Below are 20,055 nucleotides of genomic sequence, written 5' to 3'. Positions count from 1 at the left end.
TCTCCTTTCCTTGAAGCCACAGTTGGAGCATGATGGACAGTAATCTGCTAACATTTAATGGTCCAGATTGTGCTGGAAGGGCAACTGGCACTAAGCTACGTACCTATCCATCTGCCAAGGTCCAGGGTTTGGTGTTCCAGGTGGGCATCCTACCCCGTTTCCTGGCTGTGATTAGGAGTCAGCCAGGCAAACTGCAGATTGGGCTGTCTGTTCCCATTTCTGGGCTGGCCAGGGGATGTACTGCGTTGCATTTGGGAGCTTATAGAATCAGGAGACTCTTAGACTGGGATCTTTGACAGAGAAACGAAAACTCTTTCAGACTCAGTCTAGCTCAAAGTCTGTGACTTGGGTAAGTTTTTCCTTCCTTCCTTTCTTCCATAAATGATGGTTTATTATTAGGTGCCAAACTTTGTTACAGACCCTGGTGTGTGAAGGAAAATGAACTTGACGCCTGCCCTAAAATTGCTCACTGTACATGGGTAACGAATGATAAATAAACAGATGTCTAAAATGCAGTAAAATAAAAGTTGTGGTACAGATTTATCTTTTCACTTTTAGAAGGTTTTTAAGACAAAAAATCCGATAGGCTTGTAAATTTCCCTTGAATTTCCTGTTAGCTTTTTGTGGATAAATCTTAATGCTTCACCAACTCTCCATCAAGATAATGTTACCTATCTTCTGGTCTATATTTCTCCATAAGGGCCAATTGCCTAGTTCAGGAGCCATTCACCAACGCAAGTGCCTGCAAAGGCCAGGCAGGTGACATGAACGAGTGGAGGGATTTGGGGGATGGGGGCGGAGGACTGTGGTAAACTGTGGGATGCTTCTTTTCCAACGGAGGCAGCTGCTGCTCAAAGTGGGCAGATTGTTGCCTGGTAGATATACAACCAGTCATGCCAGCTCTCCTATTTTTCAAGAGAAACTGGGTTTTATGTGAAATCTTTCATTTTTAAATGTTAGCAACTAACTTAAAAAAAAAAGAAAAGGAAAAAAAAAAGATGCAATGCCAATGAAACTCTTCTTGGGCTGGATTATCCAGAACGATGGCAGTTAGAAAGAGAAAGATTTGTATGAACTCCTACAGATGGGTGTGAAGGCAGTGGCAGAAATGCCTGGAGGTATCCAATAGCTCTCTGTACCCAGTAATGCTTTTGTTTTGGACATACAAAAAGGGAAATTCAAATACTTGTCATTTGCTTTCTTCTTTTTGTTATTGCAAAGCACTTAGCAGTATTTGGAAGAAAAAGAACTCAACTAAACAACAGTTTTCCCTGGTGATGATAAAAAAAAAAATCACAAGCACAGTCATGGAGACTTGACTAAATCTGACCATTGCCATGCGTCCCTGACACTCAAGCTAAATTAACCATTAAATTCTAGATTTTTTTTTTTTTTTTGCAGAAACAAGCAGAAGGGCTAAGGGCTAAAGGGGACTTGCTGTCCCTGGATAGGGATCTCTTCCAATCACAGATCCACCTAACCTTCTGGTTCTTTTACTCTGAGGACTCTGCCTTCCTTCTACTTCCATCGTTTCTCCTCCATGGCACTGCTGAAAGGAACACCTGGCGTGGAGGAGTTGCCACAGGACAGTGCCCCTTCTGTGCCCATTCTCTGACTTTAAGCATCACTGAATATATATATCCATGTCTGACAGCTACAGCCCAAGGCAGAAGCTGCACTCGACCTTGGACTGTTTGAAATATAGCTGATATGACCTTCTTTGGAAGATGAGTAGGGCGTGAGCCACTGTGAACAGCGGAGCCTCCTTAGGGAGTAGGCATAGTGTGGGGCAGCAGGTGTCCGGCCTGGGGCAGGATGCGTGCTCCAGACTGTCAAGGGGTGCCAGCTGCCCTTTCACTTTCCTCCAGCCCATAGCTATAAATACAGTCACATTTCCCACATACTGTATTTATGTTTCAGAAAATGTCTGCGTTGCATATGTAATGGAGGAGATATAATTATAATATTTCAGAACTGGCCAAATTTTGTGAAATATAAAATAACAGATGGCATCACACAATATTGGTGCGGCGCGCTTCAGTTAAATCATAACTCGGGCCCGAAAATGTTCCCCTGTGGTGCAGGGTGGTGAGGAGAGTGCGTGTGCCTGGAGTTCGAGGGCGGCGTGGTTCCCCTTCTTTGTCCCCTAAAAGCTTTTCTTTTCAGGGAAAGGGGAGTTAAGGCTATATGTTCTGTTCCCAGTAGCCTCAGTTTGGTCTAGCCAGTCTACCAATTTAATGCCACTAGGTGTTTCTGTTAGCAGGAGAACAGGAAGTGTGACTTCTAAACTCGAGCGAGGCTTGGACGCTGACAACCCATTAGATAGTAGAACACAATCATCCTGGCAGTGACTCCTCACAGCTGTTTATTCTCATTTAAGCACCAAGAAGCTGTTGCTAAATTTTAAATCCAAACCCTTATTCCCCAACTTCAGCGGCAGGTGACATTAGATGTCCCTTGCAGATGTGGGTTGTACAACAGGAGGAATTGGCAGTTTAATTTGACTCTATTGCTTATCCCCACCTTCCCCCTAAACTAGCAAAATCTGAGATATCACTGATTTCCATATGGGACATTGGAGTTTATGTGTGAAATAGAGTAAGGGCACACACAGGCTTGTCTAGAGGGAAAGTCAGAGTAAGAGACACCTACAGGGCTCTGCTGAAATCTTCTCGCACCAAACCAAATAGCCCATTGATTCAGATAGATCAGGATTCATATAGATGCTTATATATATTCCAGCTGCTCCATGTGGTCTCAGTTAGCTTCCTCCCATTCCCCATCTCAGTTTCTCTTTCCATCTCACTGAAGAAATCATAACATTTAGCAATAAGCTTGCAGACTCCTAAATTGTTCATGAACAATGCAGGCAAAGGAGCCACAAATGACTGTTGCTGGCCCTCCAAGCCCGTTATGTGAAGTCTTTCATAACTCAACCTTTATTGAGTGAAGGGACAACAGAATCAGCCCACACCTGGGCTTCTGTAATGACTGCAAGACTTTCCTCTGTGCATCTATCATTATTTTCCTGTGCCATTCCTTCCTTGGAACGAGATACCAAAAACACGCTGGAGGAATGAGAAGTGTTTACAATGCTGCCTTCAAATCAATAGTGTAATGAGAGTCAAAAAGCAAAGGCATTTTATTTTCCCTCTCTCTTTTTCAGAAAACAAACTCACAAATGAGGTCTGAATTAGACTTGAACTGTCTTCTCTCTATGGATCAGGACATGTCATTTTCTTCTTGAATTTCCTTTTCTAACAGTCGGTCTAATCAAAGCTGGAAAAAAAAGAGTCTATCTCATTGTGTTATAATAATGTACAAAGAAAACAGAAATCCATCCATCAGTACCAGGACCGAAATGTGTCCATCATGATGAAATGGAGAGGACAAGAAAGGGTTGCAAAATGACCCCTCATGAAGCTCCAAGACTGACTTCTGTTTGAGGACAAGTTGGTGGAGGCCATGGCTGTGGTCTGGCTTGTCTGTATTTATTTGGGGAAGCACCAAGTTTCCACAAAGAGCAAAAATTACTAGTGAATTCTGAAGGAAATTAATGTCTATAGTTCCTGCCATTACAGATACTTGGGAGTCTGTATGTCAGAAAATCATTGATCTTTGACCTGATATGGTCACTTTCAAGAGTGTTACTTGAGAGAGAGAAGATCTTTTCCTATGGTCCTAGTGGATAGAGCAATATTTTGGTGTGGAAAAATATATCAGCTCAACATAGAAGAATATTCCAGTAAGTTGAGTAGTCCAAGATTTAAAAAACCACCTTAGAGGTAGTACATTTTCTATCAATGGATGGAAACTAAGTTAAGTCTGGGTGGCCACTGGGTGGTGATATGGTAGAAGGAATTCTAGAGCCTTCTTCTCCAAGTGTGGTCCCAGAATGAGATGCATCAGTGTCACTTGGAAGCTTGTTATAAATGCAGACCCCAGGTCCCACTTAAGACCTATTGAGTCAGAATTTGAAGTTTGGTAAGATTTTCCAAGTTATCTGTAAAGTCTAAAGAGTACTGTTGTATAGGATTTTGCCTAATGTTCAGATAAGTTTCTAAGTTAATTGTGTGAGATATATGTATTTTACCATGATCATAGTACTTGTTTTGGCATTCAGCACCCACTGAATTAGAGAAAACACATATAGGGAAGATTTGAGGAGGCTCACAAAGACTTTTTCACTCAGATATATTTTTAATATAATGGAATTAGAGAGCTTGCAGCCTCATCTCTCGTCCCCCACATTACTCTAATCTACCAAATGTGCTGAGATTTATACTACAAGTTATTCCTCTGAGTTCATACATTGAAGGACCCCGTGAAAATGATAACATCTTAACTAGATGGTGTAGTGCTTGAAGCCATTATTACCAATTAGGTTATTGATGTTAATTAGCACATCAATTTGTTATCAGGGAGCAGGGCTTATCATCTCTGTATTCCTACTACTTAGCATGTTGCCTGACAAATATCAATACCTAATTTATTTTCTGTGATAGCTCTCTTCAAAAAAGGATTTGGAGTAGCATTACTCAGCTTAATACGTACATGTTGAACTGGAATGGTTCAGACTTTGCGGGAATAAGTTAAGGGTCAGGTAGGCAAAAAATTTTCCCTAGTGGAATTCCTAAGGATAAGGGGTCCCAAGGAGATGTGGCCAGTCAGGGGTGGAGGGGCTGATGCATATTGGTTCTTCCTCCACAATACATGCATGGAGGCTTAGCCACAGAGAGCACGCTCTTCAACTGCATTCCTGCTCCTTGCCTTTCTTATAATGAACTCTGCAACTTGAATTATGTGTCAAAGTTCACAGGTTTAAATGTGATACTTTGATGTGGCTAAGATCATGGACTTTAAAGCCAAAATATTTGTGTTTAAATCTTGGCTATGTCTCTTACTAGTTGAGTAATAGCCTTGGGCAGGTTACTCAACCTCTTTAATCCTCAGTGTCTTCATCGGTAACATAATGAAAATAGTAGGTCCAATCCATAGAGTTGTTGTGAAGATAAAATGATATAATGCCTTGTGCTTTGCACCGTGCCTAGCACGTGTTCAGTGGTAAGCAAATATTTCTTGTCTTTGCCATTGTTATTATTTTCTGTGGCATGTTTTCCAAGCTATCTAAACTTGCATTTAAATATAATCATGTATTTGGTAGCCTCAGAATTTCACAGACCATATTAAGACTTCTCAGTATCACCAAAAAAGATGACTGATTCTGCATTTCCCTCTGATTGGCTTGTGTGGTTCTTGCTACAGACAGCACCAGACTTCTTTTATAGATGGAAATAGTTTCTTGGGCAATCTTTATTTATAGAGGGGTGTGAAAGATCCACATTGCTTTATAAGAAAGGGACAAGGCTAGAGGTATCTCATTTAATCTTTATTGCCATTTGCTCTCCAGAAAGCCTTCAGACATAAAAACAAAATACTAAAAATATGAAACTGAGTGAAATAAGTTATGACCAACCTCCTTACACATTCTACAAACAGAACTATTTCCACATTTAATCAATGCTCTGTAAAGGAAAACTGATGGGAATACTAGAAACGAGGATGACATCTTCCCCTCATTTTTTTTCTTTTTTAAAGGAAGATTAATTTGCCTTGGCCTATTGGCTAAATGTAGAATGTCGGCCCAGCTTGTAAGTGTCCCAGATTTGAGTCCTGGTCAGGGCACACAGAAGAGGTGACCATCTACTTATCCACCCCTCTTTCTTCCCCTCGTCTTACCCCCACCCCCAGCCATGGCTCGATTGATTCCTACAAGTTGGCCCTGAGTGCTGTTGATGGCTCAATGAAGCCTCCACCTCAGGTGCTAAAAATAGCTCAATTGCTGAACAATGGAGCAACACCCAAGATGGACAGAGCATTGCTTCATAGCGGGAGCTTGCTAGGTGGATCCTGGTAGGGGTGCATGTGGGAGTCTGTCTTTCTCCCTCCCCTGTTCTAACTTAATTTAAAATAAAAAAGATTTAACTTATTTAGTAAGGAGACATAAGAGTGTCTAACATATTATTTCATCTTTCCATACTTTTCTGTGGGACTGCTGCAAAGGAGAGGACTACATATCTCTCAACTCTTCCTAAGAAACAGTCATCTTGGGAGCAAGTAATTAAAATTCAGTGTCTTAGGCTGGGTGCCCTTAGAGCATTTACTAGTTTTCCCACTAATTTTCTCCTTCTGTTCCAGGATCCTATCTCAGCAACCTTATTGCATTTAGTCAGCATGTCCCCTTAGTCTCCCCTGGTCTGTGTCTAACACAGAAATCCAATTTTGTCAACAGAAAACACCTTGGGCATAGGGGAAGATGTTGCCACTCCTCAGTTATTTTACAATCACTTATTGAGTTCCTACCATGTGAAACAAGTAAAAATAATGAAATTGTTGCCCTAGAGGGGTTTACTAGCTGGGGGTGGGCACAGATAGGTAAGAAATAATTACTGGACCTTGTGATATGTATTACAACAGAAAATATACCCGGTGCTATAATATCACGGAAAAGGAGAGTGACTCTTGATAATCCTTGTCAGGAAAACACAAAGACCCAATTCGTTTTATTTTCTGGTAGAGGGATTGTTGGCATAGACATCATAATCAAATGAATTGGTCAAATTGGGATCTTCATTTATATAAGAGATTGTTTCAGCATTGTTCTAAAAGGAAAAAATGTGAGCACTGTTCATTCCTGTGAATCAACAATTCCAAAAAGAGAGTCTGGGTGAAGGTGGAGGGAATTATATACACAGAACAGAGCCAAGTTTCTCCAAGTCTGCTATGAAACGCAGTGTTGGGGTTCCATTGGCACAGAGATCTACACTGAGGTCTAGAAAGAGAAATTACCACTCTATCTTTCCCTGCCTTTTCATAACAAGTTTCTTGGAAAGTTGCCTTTATGTTCTTTCTCCTTTTCCTCACTTTCCCCTCCTTCTTCCCACAGCAGTCTGGCTTCTGTCCTCTACCCCTCCTTTTTTTTCCTACAAAAGAATGTTTACCAAGGCAATTGATGACCTCAGTAGATAATCTAATAGAAAAAAATATAATAATCATCTTATCCAAATTCTTGGTCACCTTCTGTGTTGTTGATCAATCCCTCCTCCTTCAGACTCTTTCTTCTCTTGGACTGTATAACACACATATGTCTTAATCAGCCTCCCCCACTCCATGTCCTTGACTAGTCCTTCTTTAAGTGGGACAGTAAAAAGTGATCTTTAAGACTCAGTTCCAGGTCCTCTTATCCCTGTCTAATTTACCTGAAATTATCTCAGTGATTGCTTCAATGACTGTTGGGGTTAAAAGACAAAGTTAATAATTTCTCTCTCCCACTAAAGTCTGAACCAATGGAGAAATACAAAGTCAAACAGGCATCAAACTATCCATTTTATTATGAGTAAAGCTGAATTGCCGAATGCAGTCTTGACTCAAGTCCAAAACAAGCTTCTCGCTTAATGCCCTTCTTTCTCCCAATTGGTTTTATTCACTCAGCTACAGGCAGAATAATTTGTCAACTGTAGCTGTAGAGAAAGGACCTGCCAGAGGGCTTACCACGTGGAAGAGGAAGGAACAGAAAGAAGAACACACGTAAACTACAGATGGTCTTTTTAAGGGAAAAGTTGGGCAGGGGGGAGGGAGCATAAATAAATGAATCAATGTATATGCACAGAGACTGGTAATGCATTAACCCTGCCCAGTAAAGGAACAAGGACACAGACATGTCAGACCTTTGTCATCTCACTAATCAAATAAATCAATCTTATTCCTGGTTGGGGTGGGGGGGGAGCGGAACAGAGAGAGGTAAAGCAAAGACAGCAGCTTATTTTCCAATACTTTTCCTGAGGAAGCTAAAGTTCCTATTACATGAACTTGAAGAAATCCAGAGAGAGGGGAAAATGACTCTACTAATCACCACCTACCCAAAGATAATTCACAAATCCTTATTCTTAGTCAAAAACTCTCCTCTGAGCTGCACGTTTATATATTTAATTTCTTAATTGATGTCTCCAATGCAATTGCAGGTCAACATGGCCCCAGGTGAGTATATTAGTAACCAAGCATTGAGCTATCATTGTGTGCCAGGCACTGTGCTAATAGCTTTATGTTAATTGTCTCATTTAATCTTTATATCAACTCCATGAAGTAGGCTGGGGTCATTGAAAAAATTAAGTTTGGAGAGTTTCAGGTCATATTATCTATAATGGTAGATATGGGATTAGGACCCAGGTAGTCTGACTCTAGAACTATTAGCTGGCATATTATCCTGCTTTACCAACTGAGTTTGTACTGTTTTTGTTTGTTTGTTTGTATTTTTCTGAAGTTGGAAACGGGGAGGCAATCAGACAGACTCCTGCATGCGCACAGCCGGGATCCACCCAGCATGCCCACCAGGGGGTGATGCTCTGCCCATCTAGGGCGTTGCTCTGTTGCAACCAGAGCCATTTTAGCACCTAAGGCAGAGGCCACAGAGCCATCCTCAGCGCCCGGGCCAACTTTGCTCCAATGGAGCCTTGGCTGCAGGAGGGAAGAGAGAGACAGAGAGGAAGGAGAGGGGGAGGGGTGGAGAAGCAGATGGGCGCTTCTCCTGTGTGCCCTGGCCAGGAATCAAACCCGGGACTCCTGCATTCCAGGCCGATGCTCTACCACTGAGCCAACCAGCCAGGGCCTGTACTGTTTTCTTAAACTGGGTCTAAATCCAGTGAAGCCATTCTCAGTCATTGACATTCTGTCCATCCAGAAATATAACCAGGAACCAAAAAAATTGGTCTTGACAATTCCCCTTATCTGATTCTCATATCCATCAATCCTGTGGATCCTGTCTCCTAAAAATCTCTACAGTCCACCCAGGGCATTCTATCCATCACCATTGTCTACTGCTTTAGATAACTCTTTCATTCCTGTCTGGACAACTGCAGTGCATCTCTTAACTGGCCACATCCATGTTTGCTCCCTTCCAACCTATTCTGCATGCTGCATGCAGAGTGATCGTGCACCTCCTCTTTCCCCGAATTAGAAATCTTCCATAGCTCCCCATTATTCTTAAGATGAAGCCAAAGCATCCTGGCAGAGTGCCTCCCACTCCTCCTTCTGACAAGTCTGCCCCACCGTCCCACTCATTTTCTATGTTCTTGCCACCTGGGTCTCCTTTCGACGCCTTAAATACGCATGGTCATTTCCCACATGGGGTGTTTCCTCTGCCCAGGACACCCCTTCTCTGCCCTAACCTAATTAACTTCTCCTCCTTCGGGCCTCAGACGAAACTGCCTCCGCAGGAAAGCTGTCCCTGACCAGTCGCACCTCCCCATTGTCCTCTTTAACAGCATGCATCTCCATGTCAAGGCAATCAGCAAAATTATGATGACATCTATGTGTGGCTATTTACCCAAAGGCTCCGCCTACCCCTAGATTTTAAAGTTAGTAGGCCAGAGGCCCTGTCTGGTGCTTTCCACTGTATTTCACGTGCCTCATATGGAGTTTAGCACAAGATAAATGCTGATCGAATTCACTTATAATGATGGTGATAGCTGACAACACTTGGGATACTTTCTCTATGCCAGGCACTATGTTCAGTGATGTACACATTTTGTCATTCATTTCTCATAATAGTATGGAGGCATGGTTGTTTTGCTTATCTCCATTGTAGAGATGAGAAAACTGAAGATGGGAGAGGCCTGACACCCCGCCAGAGCCACCATCCCAAACTCTGGTCTACTGCCCTGATCTATTTGGTGTTTTATACGGCGATAAGCTGCCTCTGCCACATTGATTGCCGATCCATCTCTAAGAGCTAGAAAGAAGAAATCAAACCTTTAGTGATTCAGGAAATGGCTTAGCTATCTATTGCACCTTTATTTTAAGTATAATTTCACTTGACTGAGACAAAAGTTATTTGCGATAAATGTAAGTTTCTATATTTCTGATTGTTTCGTGGCTGGGCCAGGACAATGAGAAAACACAGACCACACAGAGCCAAGTAGAAAGTGCCCTGGGGCATGCCAGGGGGAGCCCTCCACGACAAGACTGACAATGACAGATCAAGATGTTAAGGAGGAAAGAATCTAAGGTTCAGTCACGAGAGTTGAAACCCTCACTCTGTGGTTTTATTCAAGCCCAGACCCTGAAGAAGAAACTTCTCATCAGCCTGACAGGTTGCAGAAGGAGTCTGATGAAGAGTTATCTTTGAATATATGTATCCTGATTTATTGACGTCGCCCCATTAAAAAAATAAAATTATTAAAAAAAAAGAAGAGTTCTGGAAGTGAGAGCCTGGGAAGCCATCTGCTCAATGTCACCATGGGGGTGTAGAGGAGTACGTTTGACCTAGAACGGGAGCCAGCAAATTTCCAATGGGGAATCTGCAGGATCAGCCCCAGATGGAGGCTTCCTAAAAATCAATAAGCCAGGTTGTTGCAGGATCAGTAATAACAACAGCTTCCCTTTGCTGAGTTCTTAAGCAGTAGGCTCAGAACTTTACAGACTTTCTCTCTCACGTACTCCTCGTGGCCACCTTGCCAAATGGGCATGTTTATCTTAATCTGTTAAGGAAAGTGAGACTCAGAGAGGGGAAGGGGTTTGTCTAAGGTCACACAGCTAGTTTCCAACTAGACCTGTTTGATCCCTAAGTCTCTCTCTCTCTCTCTTTTTTTAATGAATTTAAGACTTTATTCATTTTAGAGAGAAGAGAGAGAGAGAAGTGGGGAGAAGCAGGAAGCATCAACTCCCATATGTGCCTTGACCAGGCAAGCCCAGGGTTTTGATCCGATGACCTCAGCATTCCAGGTCGACGCTTTCTCCACTGCACCACCACAGGTCAGGCCCTTAAGTCTCTTTGCTATCTGCATTTTGCCTCTCTGATTATGGTTTGTGTCCTATGCTGCGAACATGGTTTTGTACAAAGCCTAGCATGTTCACTCATTCGTGAATGCATTCATTCCATGCACATCTGCTGAATACCTCCTGAAGACTATAGCTGGGATACAGAGAGCAGTCCTGAGAAGATCCTAGCCCCAGAGACTCGAGAAGCAAAAGTGGTGATCACAGGACCAAACACAAGTTTTCTGTTTCCTGGTAACATCACAGGTTGCAATTTGATACTATTTTTCTCCCCAGAAAATTGTCACAAAACAAGGAGCCTGCCCAAAGCCGGAAATCTACCTGTGGTCCCTTTTCACCCTCAGACAATCAGAAAACCTGGGTTGCTGCGTTCACCGTTACCAGATGGTATTTCCACATCTGTGCTGCGTAGAAACTCTCAAGGACTCTTGACTCAAATTAGTTTCTTTCCCATCAAGCACTTGCTGGTATCTACTGGGAGGAGGGGAGAGCTCTTTCAGCACTGCTGCCTGCTTCTAAATGCCTTGTTCTTCCAAAGCCAAAATCGATATCCAGTCTTGTTGGCTTTCATTCTGTGGAACCGAATGCTTCACTACCCACCCTGTCCCTCCCTCTCTCATCTCATTCAGTCCTGGGGGACAACAGGGACTCTGCTTTATACCATCATTCAAATTTGCGAGTCCCTCTGACAAAATTTTTACTTAAAAAACAAGTGAAGCATTACAGAAAATAAGCTAAGGGTTTTTTTTTCATTATTATTATTATTATTATTATTATTATTATTTTGGAGAGCTGGATTTGCTTTTTAAGATCTTTTTGAAACATTTTTATTGAATTTATTGGGGGGAAATTTGTTAATAAAATTATACAGGTTTCAGGTGTATAATTCTATAATATACCATCTGTATACTATATTATCTATATTTTTTGTTGTTTTACTGAGTGGTAATTATATTTTAAACAGGTTTCTCTCCTACTAGAATATATCATTGAAGAGTTTTACTGTTTCATTTTTGCATTAGTGTCCTGGAAAATGATCTCAGTGTCACTAAGTGGACCCTTCCTGGGAACTTCTTTCTTCCCCTGACTATTATTAAAGCCCAACTGACCAGCACCGAACAGATAATGTAATCTTTTCTTTTTATATATTTTTCGCTGGTCCCTCTGCCTGCATGTGCTCATGAAGGTCACACATGACTTTTCACCTCCCCTGTCTCATTTTCCAAGTTTCCTGGAACATGAACATCCCTCTTGGGAGGACAGTATTTTCTGCAACTTATTATAGAACTGTAATGAAAGCTTCATGATCAGCATACTGAGATATCCAGATGGGTAATGTTGATCCCTTGCAAAATGAGCTCTTTGCTGTTTATCTTACATGGGGGGAACGTTTGATAATTTCTAAGCCTCTGGTGGTGTTTGCTTGGGTCAGGATAAAGGCATTCTCTGTTTTCTAGCTTATCCTAATTACAGATGGGGAATGGGGGTAGGAGAAAATGTACCCCACAGGAGCAGGGGAGGCCAAGGCTCGCAGCCCAGGAAGGTCATAAACATGAGTGAGGTGGGCCTTGCGGGGCCCCCATGGATGGAGAATGCAGAGCTGGAGTTTTGCTGACTTTTTCAAGAATAACTAAAATTCTGGGTGAGCAGATGTTTAATGACTGGCAAGATATTTCATTAAAAAATACTGTTAGACATAGAAAAGGTGTCTGAGGGGCAGATCTGGTGCTCCTGCAGCGAGTTTGCTAGGCTGGCATACACTGTTTCAAAGGAAAGTTGTTGGAAGCTGTGGACCTACGTCCTGGGCCTCCCATCTGTCCAGGGGACTGGGTGAGAGAGGGTCCTAAGGCTCTTAGAGAAAGTGCCGGTGAGAGGATGTTTCTTCTTTGCTGTCAGAGGTCAGGGTGTTGGCGTGACAAGGTCCTGTGCTCCAAGGTCATGGACAAAATGTCATGGCTGGGCAATGGGGAGCCAGGTGGGGCCTTTGGCACAGCTGGGCCCATTGCTGCTTGCCCTGCTCGGCCTGGATCCCGCCAATCCAAGCCCTGGCGTTGGTGGTTCCTGGCACAAGGCTTCACGAACCGAGCTCCACATCAAAATTCTGTCATATTGGTGGCTGGGACCTCTTTTGTGGGGACTTTGGAACCTTGTCAGGCCAAGCTGTGATGGCAGGTGGCTCTGAAAGAGACAGTTGGTGAGTTCCAAAGCGACCCTGAGTGTGAAGCATAGCTTCCTGGGGACAGGGGAGCACCAAGCAGAGGCCACTCAGTGTGTGGGGGTTTGGCTGCAACGACTAACCCCTTGGCCCCCCGTTTTTGTATTTTGCCACTAAGAGAAATGAAGTGATTTTTTTCTAGCCATACATTGCTGATAATTTTTAAAAAATGTGTTTTTAATTTATTGATATTAGAGAAAGAGGAATGGTGGGGAGAGAGAGAGAAAGAGAGAGAGAGGCAGGAACATTGATCAGTTCTTGTATATGCTCTGACCGGGGATCAAACCAACGATCTCTGTGCTTATGGACAATGCTCTAACCTAACTGAGCCATCCAGCAAGGGCACATTTCTGCTAATTCAAGGAGACTCTGGACGTGATAATGTCAAACAACAAGAGATTCATCTGGAAAGGAGGCCAAGGGTCATTGGAATTTGTTGACTTAATCATTGTCCTTGATCCAGGGTTGCTAGGGCCAGAGGACCAATTTTCCTGGTGAATTCAAAACCTTTGTCAGAGGTGGAAATAATGAGAGACCCACGTTGTTGATGTTGAAGATAACAAAAGGAGCCCGAGTCCACTGAACTCTGCTCTAAGCGCCCCTCAGTGTCCACGTAAACTTCTCCTCGGGCTCTGATCTCTCAGTTTGTATCCGCTTCTCTGTTCCAAGCATGACATAGATTGGGGGAGAATTGTGCATTCCAGGGAGTCCTCAGCATGCCCCTGAGCAAAAAGAAAACACACCCAAAAAAGCAGGAAACCCACTTCCTTTCATGAGGATGCAGTTCAGCGGGGCAGCCATCTGAGCAGGGATCTTGAAGTTAGCCTCCTAACTTGTGAGTCTTTAGTTGAACTGAACTTTGGAAGCCCCGTAGGCTCTTAACATCCTTCAAGGAAATATTGAAAGCAAAAGCAAGTGTGTCAAACACAGGTAGCTAGTGAAGCTTGAAGAATGTAATTTTGCCAGGAGAGCATCCTCACATAAGTGCTGCAATTCCGCTGAAAAGTAAGTCAACCCGCTGCTGAGGAGGCAAATCAGATTCATTTCAATCTTGAGCTCTCCACAATTTCCAGTCCAAATAGATGGGGCCTGAGTGTGTTTTTTCCCTCTATCATCACGCCACGTTCCAGGGTTTCCATTTTTAAAGGTGTGCATGGAGGCTACACCGAAGCAGGGATTATTTAAAAATACTGTGCTGGCTGATCTCATTTAGTAAATGGTCCCAATATCTTCGGCTAACAGTAAGTACATTCTGAATAAAACACACAGATTTGGCCAGGGCCTAGAGAATTTAATATCAGTGGCAACAACAATCATATGCGGCATTTGTATGGCTGGTGGTTAGTTTCCAAGGGGTTTCCCTGTTGTCGTTTGCTCTGCTCTTTTCCTTCCCTAGAAAACTGTAGGGCAGGACATCAGGGACACGCTGTCTGGAGTGACTGAGTCTCTGTTGGGACCCAACTCTTCACTGTGTTTCATGGGTGCTCAGCCACGGTTGCTAATTAAAAGCAAGCTAACATGGCCCATGATTAGATGCTGATTTAGTTTTCCACGTAGAAAGACACACATTGAGTCTGACCAGAAGTGGTGCAGTGGATAGAGCGTTGGACTGGGATGATGAGAACCCAGGTTCGAGACCCCAAGGTCCCAGCTTGAGCGCAGGCTCATCTGGTTTAGGCAAAGCTCACCAGCTTGGACCCAAGGTCGCTGGCTCGAACAAGGGGTTACTCGGTCTGCTGAAGGCCCACGGTCAAGGCACATATGAGAAAGCAATCAATGAACAACTAAGGTGTCGCAATGCGCAAGGAAAAACTAATCATTGATGCTTCTCATCTCTCTGTTCCTGTCTGTCTGTCCCTTTCTCTGACTCTCTCTCTCTGTCTCTGTAAAAAAAAAAAAAAAAAAAAAAAAAAAAAAAAAAAAAGACACACATTGAGTTGAAGTAATTAATACCTCAGTTTCCTCAGCCCCTTTATCACACAGAGGCTGATCTCCCAGACCCGAGGTGCCAGGGACCAGCACAGCCCCTTCTGTGTTCGATTTTGGGTGTAGCCTAGTCCTTTACAGAACTTGTGCATTCCCCGTGCACTGAGCACGGGTCCCTGGGAGGAGATGAATGTGGGATTAAGTGCCCCACGCCTAGAAAATGTCAGAACCTCGATTGTAACCGAGGTGTATAATCCCTAGCCGCGTGCCTTTTAATTATTTGAGCGTTATTTGAAAATTGGTAAAAGCAACAGGCTGAACAACCCCTGAAGTCATTGTCACGCTGTCTCTGGGGCCAGCCTTAGCGACCAAGGCCTCTGGGGGCCCCCTGAAATTTTTATCCTGCAAGAAAACGTTTTGGGTCTGGAGCTTCACACAAAGGGTCAGTGTCAGCCGGGTCTGTGCTCAGGCGTGGAGGAGGGGCGAGGACTGAGACCTTCTCTCTGTGCTGGATGCCTCGGAGCAGGGCAAGTGGCCCTGGGCTGGGTGGAGCCAGAGCGGCAGCTGGTGTGATGGAGAGGCCGGGCGGGGCGGGGAGGCAGAAAGAGACAAAGTTAAAATTCTCTGTCACTGACTGAACATGTGCCCTTGGTAGCCATGAAGTCAGGGAATGTGTGACTGTGTGTTTTTCTTTTTCTTCACCCCTCCCCCTCACTTTCTCTTTTTCTCCTCCACCAAATGCAAATCAGGAGATGTGTATTCACAGCCTAACAAGATGTCAAGGAAAGAAGAGTAGCCTTTTCATCCGGAGAAGAGTGCAGGGAGCAGCCCCTCCACACAGGGAGGAAAGGAGGACAGGAAACGGGAGGGAGAGAGAGAGAGGGCGGAGAGAGAAGGGGGGCGCGATGCACAGGCTCTGGGCGGGAATCTGGAGATGGGTGCTGGGCCTTGCCTTCACTCACACGGGGTGTGGGTGTCCTTGCACCATCCGCATTTTACCTTGGGAAAGGGGTAATGACTTCTCACTAACTAGAATATGCCAGCTCTTGCTTGAAAGCTGTTTTCTGGGAAAAAGGAAGTATACATAGGTGAAAATCAGGTATTTTTTTAATACTTATCAAAATTTTGATCAGGTGTATCTAGAAGGTGTTATGATGAATGTGAGATAGGGTAATATATTGTCTTGAGCAAAGCTAGCTAGTTTCTGGGTTGGATATGCATTAGGGCAGTGCTATGTAATTGGTAACAACAGCAAGAACAAGAATAATAATTGAAAAAGCATTCATTGTTGGAATTGACTCATAGAAAAAAACCTAATTGTTGGGATATGTAGAATCTAGTCATGGCTTCTTCCTTGACTTGTTGGTCCTTTGGGACATGTATTTTAATTGTAATTCTTCTTTACTCTCTATCTGGAAAGGGGTTAATTAATCTCTACTCTGTGACATTTTACGTGGGGGATGAAGTAAACAGGTGGGTTTATAAGTGTTCTAGTCTTCAACGTGCACGTCAACAGCAAGAGCTCATATTTCTATTCTTCCAGTTTGCACATCACTTCAGCTTTATGCTTTTCTGCTCTATGACACTCAGTTAATGAACTAGTGTGCAGTTAACCAGGAAGGGTTGACCTCCATGACTTCTCAAATCCCACAAAAATTATAGCAAAGAGTTAAAAAGGTATAGACTCCAAGGACAAAAATAAAAATTGGAAGAGAAAATAAAAATGGATAGAAAATGGATTTTTCTTGGAGAAAAGAAAAGAACCAGTGACAACTGATGTAGTGAATAAAAAGTCCTGAGATGTAAGGGTCTGCAGATGGCTCTGGTAGATAGAACTGGGCAGGTTAATACCACTGAACCCAGGATGGCCCAGCATGGACAGGTAAGTGTACCTTAGAATGCAGAAATGAGGAGGAGCTGAAAACGAAGGATTGGCTAAAACTCTGTCTTAGACTCCCCTCCACCCCCAGACTTCTCTGCTTCTTTCACATTAGCATGAAAAATTTTTATTTTTTTGAAGGCATTAAAGAAGGGAGGCTCCAGGCTCAGCCACAGAGTTAAGGCACTGTGCTGAGAACAAAAGGTTGAGGATATCTTCATCTTGAATGGTGAAACCCACCAGGTTTTCTTCAGAAATCTAGAAGCCAAGATGTGCCCCTTCTGGCAGGACAATTGAGAAACTTGAGTGGCTCAAGACAAAAAGCCTTACAAGTACTGATATTTGGGGACAAGAGTCCCAAAGCTAGTTCCTTGCCTGATAAAAGTTCAACATTAGACAAACTCCATTGATAAACTCAGAGATTCCATCAGTCTTTTTTGCTTTACTCTTAAATCCAAAAAGAAGACTATAAAGCACCAGACAGTTGAGGAAGCTTTCCCACATGAAAGACAAAGAAGGAAACACATGAGCAAGAATAAAAGGACACTGAGGAATTGCAGACTGCACTTCCAGCATCCGCTGGGACCCTCAGGAAGCTTTAATACCCTCAAGGAGATATAGGAAGATATTGTCACCATGGAACAGGCAGAGGCACTATAAAAAATTAGACTACAGGAAAATAGTTAAAAATGAACTGTTTGTAGTAGAATTAAAAACAAATTAGTAGGTGCTCTGGGTGGATTGCTTGGTTGGTTATAGCACAAAGGTTGCTGGTTTGATCCTCAGTCAGGGCACATACAGGAACAGCTTGATGTTCCTGTCTCTCTCTCTCTCTCTCTCTCTCTCTCTCTCTCTCTCTCTCTCTTCCCCCCTTCTTCTCTTGCTGAAATCAATAAATAAAAATTAAAAAAATTAGTAGGAGAATTAAAAATTCAAATCAAGGGCACCTTGATGAAAAAGCAAGGAGAAAATATAAAAAAATTAGGGAATTCATCCAGAAGACAAACATCCATGTAATAGGAATTTTATAAAAATAAATAATCTAGAGGAGAGAAACATTACAAAGACATAATATTAAAGAAATACTGAAAATTCCCAGAGTTGAAGAACATGAATTTTCTACATGGAAAGAGTATATTGAGTGCTTGACACATTAAGAGAAAGAAAGAGATAGAGATAGAGAGAGCTGCATTAAAAAAACCAACTTTGTGAAATTTTGAGAAGCTGCAAATAAGAAGAATACTCACAATGTGTACTAGAAAAAAAATGGCCATCTCACTTAAAAAGAAAGACAAATTGACATTCATTGGACTTTTCGACAACAATGCTTAAACTTAGAAGAAAATGGAGAAATGGTTTCCGAATTTGAAGAGGGTATTAATGTCAACCTAGGATTCTATTTGCAGATGAATGAACTAAATATAAATTGAGTGCGATTAGAATAAAGTCATTTTGAATATGCAAGCCACCCCCCACCCCTAGCAAAAGACCACTTACCTATACTTTAGCAGAAAACTATTAAAAGATTGGCTATAATAAAACAAGAAACACCAAGAGAGAAGAAAATTTAGATTCAGAAAATAAGAGAGACACAGGGCAATGTATGCTTTTTGTAAAAAAAAAGTCCCAGGTGACTGATCAGGAATAGGAGGATGAAGGCCACAGAAAAAATGCCCTTAAAACACAATGCCTATGCCCTGGCCGGTTGGCTCAGTGGTAGAGCGTCGGTCTGGCATGCAAGAGTCCAGGGTTCGATTCCTGGCCAGGGCACATAGGAGAAGCACCCATCTGCTTCTCCACCCCTCCCCCTCTCCTTCCTCTCTGTCTCTCTCTTCCCCTCCCGCAGCCAAGGCTCCATTGGAGCAAAGTTGGCCCGGGTGCTGAGGATGGCTCTGTGGCCTCTGCCTCAGGTGCTAGAATGGCTCTGGTTGCAACAGAGCGACGCCCCAGATGGGCAGAGCATCGCCCCCTGGTGGGCATGCCAGGTGGATCCCAGGCAGGAGCATGTGGGAGTCTGTCTGCCTCCCCATTTCCAACTTTAGAAAAAAAAATACGAAAACAACAACAATAACAAAAAAACCCACACAATGCCTATGAATTACTAGATTTATTTAACTAAACTGAAATAAATTTTAAAATTCCACAGCAAGTTTGGAGAGCTTTAATGATATATCTATGAAAATTAAGCAAATGAAACAAAAAGGCAAATATTATCTCTGTGAAAAGTAAAAAAAAGTGTAAAAGAAAGACAATAATTATAACAATGTCAATACTAAATATGGATGTAATTAAAAACTGTGACATTTATATCGGCTTGATGGAAAGAGGAGAAGTGTAAGGATTTGGCAGTTAGCAGGGCTAAATCTTTACCCTTTGTAGTAGGGATTCAATAGATAATTTGAAATATTGTCAAATAAGAAATAGCAGAAAAAGCACATTTTAAAAAGTATATAAAGGAGCAAAAACATCTAAAGAGATGGAAGTGGCTGCTTTGAGGAGGGGGATTTGGAGCACTGTTTTCCTTAGAAACCTTAAGTATATACTAGTAACTAGAAAAACCAAGTAATAGATTGTTTGGATGAACGTTTTCTAAATAAGAAAAGATGCGTGATGCTGGCAGTCATGTAGTAAATCTTTATAATGGCTTCATGTAAGTGCATCAGAAGGTCTTGGGGGTGCAACAGCTCTGAGTGGGAATCTCCCCTCAGTTAGTTCTCTGTGGGGTCTGGAGAAGTCCTAGGTGACATGTTTGTAAAAAGTGTCATAGGTCAACTTTGTGGGATGGATTGATGTGAAAGTCGATATTGTGCATATTAGCCACTTAGCAGGGAAATTGACCTAGGGGGTGTTTCAGATATGGTATTTACTGTTAAAACTATCATGGGCATGGCCAAGATATTTTGTGAACATGTTAAAAGTTAGAGAAAGTATCACGAAGAGATTGAGGCCCAATGGCAGAAGTAAGACAACCATTGTAAGCCTCCAGAACTTCAGAAGGTTTATTCTTTTAGTCATAAGCCAGACATTTAGCAAGTTCTTGCTCCTTTGAACCAAATGCACCTTTGTAGTTTAAAGTTAATGTGCCTTCAGAGTCTTGAACTTGCACTCAGTGAATCACATATAGCCTGGGAGGCTCCATTTTGTCTGGGAATATTTATAGCTAACATGACAGATTTTAACCAACAGAGTTTTATCACCTGTC

The sequence above is a fragment of the Saccopteryx bilineata genome, chromosome 2, assembly GCF_036850765.1.
Source record: "Saccopteryx bilineata isolate mSacBil1 chromosome 2, mSacBil1_pri_phased_curated, whole genome shotgun sequence".
In the NCBI taxonomy this organism is placed as follows: domain Eukaryota; kingdom Metazoa; phylum Chordata; class Mammalia; order Chiroptera; family Emballonuridae; genus Saccopteryx; species Saccopteryx bilineata.
This window is presented reverse-complemented; position numbering follows the sequence as displayed.